At 45.4% G+C, this 10,412-nt stretch overlaps 1 protein-coding gene across 1 annotated transcript in view; it reads left to right on the top strand.

The window, feature by feature from the left end:
• Positions 1 to 3,576, top strand: part of mafa (MAF bZIP transcription factor a) — a 142,037-nt gene extending 138,461 nt beyond the window's left edge. The window contains exon 3 of the mRNA XM_064980537.1: positions 1,558 to 3,576. The gene's annotated coding sequence lies outside the window, so the exon portion shown is untranslated. The remainder of the gene's footprint in view (positions 1 to 1,557) is intronic.
• The last annotated feature ends 6,836 nt before the right edge of the window (positions 3,577 to 10,412 follow it).

The following is a 10,412-nucleotide window of genomic DNA, read 5'->3' as shown; positions in this document are numbered from 1 at the left end:
TGAAACACAGCAAACGCTGTTTAGAATCAATCCTCAAGGTGTTTTTCACATATCTCTTCATTGATATATCGTTCGTGGAAGTCTACTTTCTCCTCTGAATCCCATGGAAAAATACTTGCAGCTGAAGATGACACACCAATTTCGTCGGAGGACATCGGGCGGACACCTGGCAAATGTAGTCTCTTATGGTCAATCTTCCAATGATATGCCTACAAATACGTCATAATGCTGCAGACACCTTGGGGAAATGGCAGAAATTGTGGGCTCATTCCTGTCGCATTCACAGCCATATAAGGAGACATTGGAAAACAGAGCTTCAAAAATTTTGCTCATTTCCTGTTTGAAGTTTCATCTTGGTTTTGCCTGTAGCATCAGTTCTGGGGCACTCACAGATAATATCTTTGCAGTTTTGGAAACGTCAGAGGGTTTTCTTTCCAAAGCTGTCAATTATATGCATAGTCGAGGATCTTTTTGTGACAAAATATTGCGCTTAAAACGGGCATGTTTTTTTATCCAATAATGAAATAGCGCCCCCATAGATTAAAGAGGTTAAAGAATGATTTTTAAGCCTTGAGACAATTGAGACATGGATTGTGTGCAATTCTGAGGGTTAAATGGGCATGATTTAAGTGCATTTAAAGGTGGTATTGTAGTGGGTGCCAGGCACATCGGTTTCTGTCAAGAACTACAACGCTGCTAGAATTTTCACTCTCAACAGTTTCCCGAGTAAATCAAGAATGGTCCACAACTGTGGGAAGCATTGGAGTCAACATGGGCCAGGATCCCTGTGGAAACCTTTCGACACCTTGTAGAGTCTATGCCTCGACGAATTGATAGGTTTTCTAAATGTTTGGTATACTCTAGTGTTTTTTTTATTGTAATAATGGCTCAGAAATGACCAAATAGATACTGTAGGATGCATTCTAGAGATGAATATATCATAAAACTATAAACTTCATGAGTATTATTCTAAAGACTCAGACCCAGAGAGCGATCTTTGACTGAGGGGTTGTGTTTAATCCAGAGGTTAGACTCATCCATGCTGTTAGTGAGTGGCCTCTGTAGCCATCTCTGTCTCTCTGGCCTTAATTGAAGCTGATGAAGGAGTCACCCCCCATGCAGCCACCGCTGTCGCTCAGAATCTCAGCGTCGATGCAGTCAGACCGTACACACTCACAGGGTGGTCACCAGCCCTTTGTTTTTACACAGGCACCAGGGAGGGCACCATCGTCCCAAATAACAGTGAGTCAACCTGTGTCATGGCTGTGACACGGTCGGCCCAGTGTCTGTGGAGGTTATGGTGGGGTCCCTTCGTTGCGGGCCTGTCGCTCTTTCACTAACAGTCATGGTGTGTGTCTGTCTGTGTGTGTGTGGGGGTGGCACAAAGGAGACACACAGATGGGTGGTCTGACTCATACACATTTAATGATCTCTACTGTTTCTCTCTCTCTCTTTCCTTCTCCCTTTCTCTCTCACTCTCGCTTTCCTTCTCCATCTCTCTCTCTCTCTTGCTCTCTCTATTGTTCTCTCTCTATTGTTCTCTCTCTATGTCTGCAGATAACCTGGCGACTGAACGCTGATGACTTAAGAGTGACTGACCAATGGCATGAGGAACCCCACAAAGCACAACAACGTTTAAAGATGACTTCACTGGAGAAGAAGAAAATACCCCTAAAAACCTTGTAGAGAAATGCTTCAGAGCCTCTTCCTACTCCCACTTCCATCTCCACTATTTTACCTCCAGCTTTTTTGTAAGAAAACAATAACAAACAAAACACTGATTCAAATGATGAATCAAGATGATTGACAACATCAGAAGAATATTACGGGAGAAACCATTTCCTTTGTAGGGGGGACAAAACTTTGATGCATGTTACTGTAAGTAGTTCATCTAAAACCTTTTTCCCCGAAGTGGGATCCTCCACTAAGAAGACTCGTCCAAGTCCAGCGTTCCTGATTTAGGATAAAATACCCAAGCAACCCACCTCCTCCCTCTGAAATCCCTTACTCTATCTTCCCTATCAGAGGTCATTGTAACTACCATTGACAATATGTTCCTCGTTTTAGAGAACTTACTTCCTGTATCATTTTGGAGTTAGTTGGACTGTAAGACTACTATAGTGTATACTATTTGCATAATGAACCAGTCTTCCTCTCCAATGGACATGAGTGATGTACTATAGCATGGATCTGACTTTACTGTATTCCTCAGTATGCTTGTAGATCACAAAACTCATAATTGTGGATAGTACAACGATTACACCTTTTTAATCCTAGATTCCTATCTTTACCAGGCAGTATTAACTTACTGTATACCAAGTAGGGCATTTTGTTGACCTGTATATTTGACTAAATGCATAGAAATGCAAGTAATAGCTCATTGTATTATTTGAATACCTGCAGACATATTAGGGAAACATTTCTGTCTATAAAGACAATGGGACTGTGACTAAGTCATATAGTGTTGAGTATATTATGAAGGTATAACCAAGAATAAAGTATTAGAGAGTAAACATACTATAGTATCCTCAGCAGGGTCCCCAATGCATCTATGTCATGTGTCTACCTGAGATCTGTTGGCGGCCAATCTGGTACTTGGTTTGTTTCTTTGTTGTTTCCTCATCCCTTTTGAATAGCTTGTATCAATGGCCCCTCTGGGCTCTGTACTGTGGTCTCTCTCATGGACCTCTCATAGGGCAACACATGTCCTCAGCTAAGGCAGGTGTCTCTATCTCTCTCTACCACATCACCTGGCATGGTTTACCCATGTGCTCCTCTGTACGACCAACAAGGAGAACGGAACATCACAGTATGATTTCAAGGTTGCAGAAACCATATTGACTTTTGACCTATCTCAAACTGTCTACTGAAGACATAACAACAACCAGACAAACTTCAGCTGGTGGTGCAAGAGAGGATACTGTGCATGGAACGCAACGCACACTAGATAACCTGAAAGCATCTTCATCCTCTTGCATACTCTACCTATCTATGTGCTTCCAGGACAAACCTGATACCTAAACAGCCCCTCGCCTGCTCCCACAATCCTCTCTGCTCCTCCTCTCGCACATCCCAGAGACTCGTGAGGAGAGAGCCAGTCGATCTGTTTCTAAACGTTACGGATGGACGCTCATCGTGACGGTTAAAAACAAACAAACACATACACACGCGCATACACCCACCCACACACATAAACACTCTCAAAGGGAGACAAGTGGAATACAGTGGAGTATGTATGTATATTCTGTATGTATAGAACCCTCAGCTGTAAGTAGTACATGTTGACATGTAGATGAAAATATGCATTGTGATCATAATACCTACCATAGACAGGCTGGTGGCCGTTGATTCAGACAGAGGAAGAGACTCTCTCTAATCCAATGGAAGCACTTTATCCTATGCTTTCAGGGTACATACTCTAAGTTTCCTTAATGACAGAAAATATAATGTGATGGAAATACTGTTCCTTTTAAAAAGGACCTCCTAAGCAAAACCACCGAGCTGAATGGGTTTTAAGCACTTTGAATGGATGCATAACCCCCCCTTTGATGTCAGAAAGAACCTGGCCAGAGTGAGAGAGCAGGGGGTGTGGAGGGTGCAGGGGGCGAGGGGAGGGAGGGAGGGCAAACTGGGGCGCTCCAATTAAGTGGCAGTGCACAAAGTGGCGTGGGGCGCCCTGCCAGGAACTGTCTATTCATCCCATGTCAAAGGGATTTACACATCTCAATGAGTCAACAGCACTGCCAGGGCCTAGCAGCATGGGGAACAAGGGACGAGAGGAATACAGGAGAAGAGGAGTGCAGAGGAAGTGAGAGATAAAGGCAGAGATAGATCGACAGAGAGGAGAGAGAAGGGCAGAAATGTAGATTGACAAAGAGGAGAGAGAACAGCAGAGATGTAGAGTGACGGAGAGGAGAGATGTAGATTGACAGAGAGGAGGGAGAACAGCAGAGATGTAGAGTGACAGAGAGGAGAGAGAAGGGCAGAAATGTAGATTGACAGAGAGGAGAGAGAACAGCAGAGATGCAGTGACAGAGAGGGGAGAGAAAATGAGACAACAAGCAAACAATGTGACAATGTTGAAGTTAAATGGTTCCCACATTTAGAAATGTAGGGCAGCATTTCAGACAAAACCAACATTCTCTGAGCTAGACCTGGCCAGACAAAATCTGCTCTTCTCTCAGGTCACCTCTACAACTCCTCTCCTACCCTTGAGCCAAAGAGTTCACTGACCCCTCCACCCCAGCTAGTGCCACTTCCCCACAGCCCTGTGACCTCACATCCTATATGGGGTTGACTCTGTGTTAATGAACAATAGCTCTAAGCTCAACCAGATGTTCAGGCTAGCCGTTAAATACCTGTTGCTCTTCCACCCCAGCGATTCCTTTATCCTTCCCCAGTGCAGCTGCACTCTCCCTGGGCTGGGCTCCAAGTGCTTCAGCCCCTCTATGAGGGGACCTCCACACAACCTGACTCTGTTCTGCTCTGCTGTCATCATCTAACAATAGCAGTGCTCACTGACTGATGAATCATGGCTTTAAAATAGGGATTGATGAGGATTCATGAGGATTCATGGGCTTCGGTGATGACAGGTCTGATGACAGGGGTGTTGATGGTATGGCAGAGACATCATAATGAAGCAACTATTTGTGTTTACATTGGCTCATATTGTATGTTTCATAAAATTATACACAGACCAATCAATGCAAGTGAATCATGTACAGTGGCTCTCCAGTGTAAAGCATTACCAAACCCAAAACAATATTTAACAGTGGATTCATCAATGGGAAGACATCAGGGATGGACATAGACTGTGACCAGGGACAGTTAAGGAAGAGTTGGCCCCATTAGGAAAGTATAGTAGAGATAGAAACCAGTTCAATGTGTGTGTGTGTGTGTGTGTGTGTGTGTGTGTGTGTGTGTGTGTGTGTGTGTGTGTGTGTGTGTGTGTGTGTGTGTGTGTGTGTGTGTGTGTGTGTGTGTGTGTGTGTCTGCCTGCTTGGTGGGGAAGCAGTAGTAGTAAAAGGCGTTTGATGTGTGTATTAGCTCCCGTCCTTGCGGTCAGCGCGCAACACAAACACAACATCAAAAGGAGGATGGGAGCGGCGCTGCTACCTGGCTCTGTGGTGATAAGTTAATGCAGATCTATTAGGCAGAAGCATATTAAAGGATGAAGATGTCAGTCACACACACGGCAGGAGACATCACGTTGAGCTACTGTTGATGTCCTCCCGAGTTTGAAGCTTTCTGTTTTCGCCCATTTGAAGCAAAACCATTTTTCTGATGAGTTAAAGAGGGTATACGTGACAGAGACAGTTGTGATCCCCCCTCGCCTGTTTGAAGAATACGGTTAGTGTGTTTTTCAATGAGATAAACTAGCAGACTGCACACATGCCGTTTTATCAGAGTATGACCCTGACCATGACATTTCCCAGAAGCCTCAGTGTTATTCACAGGTTTCTGTAGATGCTCACACAGACACACACGCATAGACACATGCCCTTATACATGCCCCCCCCCCCCCCCCACCCACCCACCCAACCGGACTGTATGTAAACAGATCTGCAAAATAATGGATTGTTCAGTGTTCAAACAATAAGCTGTTAGCATATTCACAGGTCAAAGTTATATTATGCAGAGGCCCACGCTGGGGGTATATTAACATGAATGGAGGGAGGGGGGGTAGAGTGCTGTCCTAATTCAGATTTACCCCCTATTGGGCACCCCTTACCTCTTTCTTTCTTTATTTCTCTCCTCCACTCCAATACATACACAGACCCTCCATTTAATCAGGCTTACCCCTCCCCCTCTTACTTTATTTTCTCTCTCTTCTCACTGCTCATTCCTACTTTCATGTCTTCTGTCTCAATCCCCTTCCTCCTCTCTTTCCTCTCCCTCCTCCTTCTATCCATCACCTTTCCCATTTTCTTTCCTCTTTTCGCTTCACCTCTCCTTTTCTCCTCTTTTTCTGCTCTTTCCTCTTTTCTCCCTTTCTCCCCTATCCCAGACGGAGGCAAGCTATTGAGGTGAAGCACTCCATCAATCTCCCTGGTGAAAGAGAGAGAGAGAGAGAGAGAGAGAGAGAGAGAGAGAGAGAGAGAGAGAGAGAGAGAGCGAGAGAGAGAGAGAGAGAGAGGTGAAACGGACCCAGAATCTTGTTTTTGGATTAAGCAAATAGAGGAGTGGGTAATATAGGGCCATCAGGCTGCTTGGTGGGTCATTTGTCAGCCCTTCGCACGGCCACACAAACAAGAGACAAGAGGAGAGGGAAAGTCAATTGCCACTGTCAGTGGAGAGGGGGAGAACGAGAAAGATAGAGGGAGGGAGCCATATCCACTTTCATTAGAAGCCTATGTATCCTCTAGCATGTGTTCTGCAGTGACTACCATGGCTTATGCATGTGTCAAGTCACATCCACAAACAAACCACTAGTCCCAGTGTTGTGTCTGTTAGGATAAATATGCTGTACCTTATTTGCTTTGGCCTCGTAGCTTAACAACTTAGCTGGCCTGTATTTGTTTTATCACCAAGCTCTTTCTCTTGCCTGGTTAATAAGTACATGCCTCTCTGGCTATACACTTCATTAGTGTGATGGCTAGCTGGCTAATGTGTGTGTAGGGTAGGCTCCTGTCCCATTGGAGCACGTGTACATTGCAGAGGTGTGGCAGAGCAAACAGTGGGGAAGGACAGAGAAGAGAAAAACAGCTTATAAGAGAGACAATGTGACTGGTCATTTAGCTAATGGCAGTGATGTAATAGTGAAGCCGGTGCCTCCTGTGATTCTGTGGACTCTAGGGGCGTAGGGGTGTGTAGTGGTGTGGTAGAGCAGACGGTCACATAGGGGGACTGTAGAGAGACCTTCCAGTGTTGTGACTGGACATGACACACACACATGCTCACGTTCCAACGCATGTCGGTATCTGTGTGTCATTTTGGGTTGGCTCTGTGATGATTAGGCTTGACCTGAGACCTGAGACTGACCTTTGGCCTGAGGCCGGACAAGGTATTGGCAGTGAGGTCACAGGATTACTGTATAGACCCTCCCCTCTTTTAAGCCAGACCCCCGTCTGCCTCCGTTGCTGTCCCAGGTCAAATCAACCTTATAATGCTGTACCACAGTGGCAGGGACGATGAGACTACCATGCTGCTGTAATGACATCAGAACAGAGTGGTGGAGCCTGGCTTAGGCTACTGAGATAATGAACAGAGGGTTTAATATGGTGATAAAGCTCCCATACCCCAGCCTGACCAACTGATTGGATTGGGCTCAAGGGGGCCCACTAGCCTCACATCAACCCCCTTGACCCCTCACCGAGCTGGGATCGGTGAGAAGATTTGGGGGTCTGGATAGATTCGGATTAGCCAAATGGTCCTGACGTGATGTAATTGCCAAGGGACTGACCCCTGTGTAACACCATAACCATAACAGTGCTGAATCCTCAGCATCTTGCCTAGTTTAAATAAAGGTTCAATAAAAATAAATAAAAATCTGATTGGCTTATAAGGAGGATGTCGTTCCTGGTTTCCCAGTAAGGTTCAGCTAGGGTGACACGGATATGTCATGTGAGGCATCATATTTAGCTATTAGCTAAATCTGGTCTGACACATGTTTTCTCAATTCTTTGAGACTTGTGTTTTTGTTGGGTATTGTCCCTGCCAAATAAACATCATAAATAAGTAAATAAAACATTTAAAAAGGTTGTCGGTAAATGCATAAAATTCCAAACCTGGCTGAGGTTGTTATAGGGGAGGGAACTTCTAGAAAACCTGAGTTCCCGCTCGAGAAATAAATAAATTGTGGAATAATAAATCGCCCAGAGACAATGGACAGGTGGCATTTCAGGCTGCGCTGTTTAGTCGTGCAGTCTGCTTTCTGACAGCTTGATTTAGGCACCTGCACGTGAGCCAGAATAACTGAGAGAGAAACAGAGAGAGAGAGAGAGAGAGAGAGAGAGAGACAAACAGAGACCGAGAGAAACAGAGAAACAGAGAGAGAGAGAAACATAGAGACAGAGAGAGACAAAGAGAAACAGAGAAACAGAGAGACAGAGGGAGAAGGAAAAAGAGAAAACCAAGACACACAAATCTTTATTCCATCTTCAATTCTCAGGCCTGAACTGCACTGATTGCAGAGGATACCATTCTACCACTCAAATGGCTGCACCCAGATCAGTTCAATGAGGTGGAATAAGGAGCTCTGCCCATTCCACTGTGAGTCGTGATGCCCATCTGACTCAGGGTCAGGTACTGTACATAGAGTGGTCACAGAAGGGATTGAGTCACCCCTCCAGCATGACAGCCACCTGTCCATGGCCCTTTCTGAGTCATATAGGGCTTATTGGGGGCAAGTGGATTAGGGCGCAGAGAGGGGGAGTTTTGGGGGAACTTTGGTGGGGAGAAGGGGGTTGGGATATTTTTTATTTGACCTTTATTTAACTAGGCAAGTCAGTTAAGAACAAATTCTTATTTTCAATCACGGCCTAGGAACAGTGGGTTAACTGCCTTGTTCAGGGGCAGAACGACAGATTTGTACCTTGACAGCTCGGGGGTCTGAACTTGCAACCTTCCAGTTACTAGTCCAACGCTCTAACCTCTAGGCTACCCTGCCACATAGTGTGTCCCCCGCTGAGAGATGGGTGTAATCCCTCTGTATTAAAGCAGTGAAACCTTGTCAGGGTGCAGAAAATTCTCCCCAAAACCAAAACCATCCCCTTCACCCTACCCCTTTTCATGCACCCAGCATACAGAGAGTTAGAGCAACACGGTGGGACACCTTTACGCTTTCACTGGGTTTCCTAAAACAGAGTGCCCCCCAACTCAATCAACATGTATCATTAAATTCCCACAAATAAATAATTGTGATAAAATCTTGATTACTAATTGGCTACATACAATGAAGTTCAATACACCAATATTCACAATAAAACATTTAGATGGGCCTCTATTTAGTGTTAGGGGTAATATTTTGCTGCGGTTATGTCCCTCCTAATCTCGAGGTCAAGCAGTGGTTATTTTTTACCCAATCTGTTTTAAAAGTATTGCCGTTAGAGGACAATTAAACATTTACAGCTCCTGGTCTAAAGCTGGTTTAAAGCCTGTTTCAATAAGCCCCACCTCCTCTCGCTCGCCTAGGTTAATTTGCTCTTCCCCCTCATTTCAATTTCACTGTAGTAAACGTCTTCCTTATTCCCCATGAGGGTTTCCATGGTGAGGTTTTGATTGTCCAAGGGGGTGGGCTGTGGTGTTGGCTGTGGTGGAATCGTCAAAGGGGTCGTCAAAGCCTAGGCAATGCTTGCCGGAGTCTTATTGCCGTGGCAATCAGCCCCCTGCTACTTGGCCTGGGTGACCCCAGTCAGAGATAATCTTTATGGGATGGCCCATTAACATGCTGGGCAGGCCACCTCCCTCATTTATCAAAGGCGCTGCTGTGAAATCAACTGTTTATGGACCCCCAGTGAGAGGATAGCGCTGCTGATTGCCTATATTAGGGCCTGGCTTGTAAATGAGGTGCCCATAGACAAGGAACCTTCAGTAGACTAGAGATACATATAATTATATGCTGGTGTTATTCTCACTAACTGAGCAATATATTTAATGACTACTGCAATAGCCGCAAGAGGGTTGGCATTGCAACCACCAAACCTGAAAACTCTGGGGGAGGGTGTATGTGTTCATCCACGTCTTCCATGTACAGCATGAACCCACAGAATACAACAATCAAACAACACGTACATGACGCTACACGTAGTGATGTTCAAATATATATGTGTCTATGTATGGCTATATAAATGTCCACTCCCATGATGCTGTATCTAAACAACTCAATAGTCTTCCTTTCTTTCTACCCCGTCAAAGCTTCCTATGGTCCTGTGGATGTCATGTTGTTCTGTGGCTGTTTTGTGGAGATGGACATGTTAGCCACGTTAGCCGTGGAGTAGCGTAGCCTCATGTTAGGGAGGTGAGGCTACTGTGGCATGGTCCGCTTAAAGCCTGATCACTGGTGAAGGCCTTGTCAATATGTCTTCCGTGATGGATGGTGATGGCCCACTGCGTCTTTGTACACAACAGGGGGCCCAAGTGTTTGTCGCCTGAGAGATAGAGGGAGGGAGGGAGACAGGGAGGGAGGGAGGGTGCGGGCGAGACTCAGCTTAATGTCCTTCACCAGTGCTGTGCATGTTCTCCCAAGTCTGTGCTATTTGCTTTTCCCTTCACGGCACGGTTAACACCGTAAATTAACCTTTCCAATCACTCTGTGCTCAGAGTTTGGTGCACAACACAGACAGAGACAGAGAGGGAGCGAGAGAGAGACAGAGAGCGAGAAAGACACAGTGTTACGCAATGCACTGACTTAAGAGACAGAACATTCTCTTTTATGTGCATGTCCTGTGTACTCTGCAATATGTCCGTATCAA

The sequence above is a fragment of the Oncorhynchus masou genome, chromosome 1 (assembly GCF_036934945.1).
Source record: "Oncorhynchus masou masou isolate Uvic2021 chromosome 1, UVic_Omas_1.1, whole genome shotgun sequence".
Classification (NCBI taxonomy): Eukaryota; Metazoa; Chordata; class Actinopteri; order Salmoniformes; family Salmonidae; genus Oncorhynchus; species Oncorhynchus masou.
The sequence above is the reverse complement of the archived record's forward strand: the minus strand, read 5'-3'. Positions and strand labels throughout refer to the sequence as shown.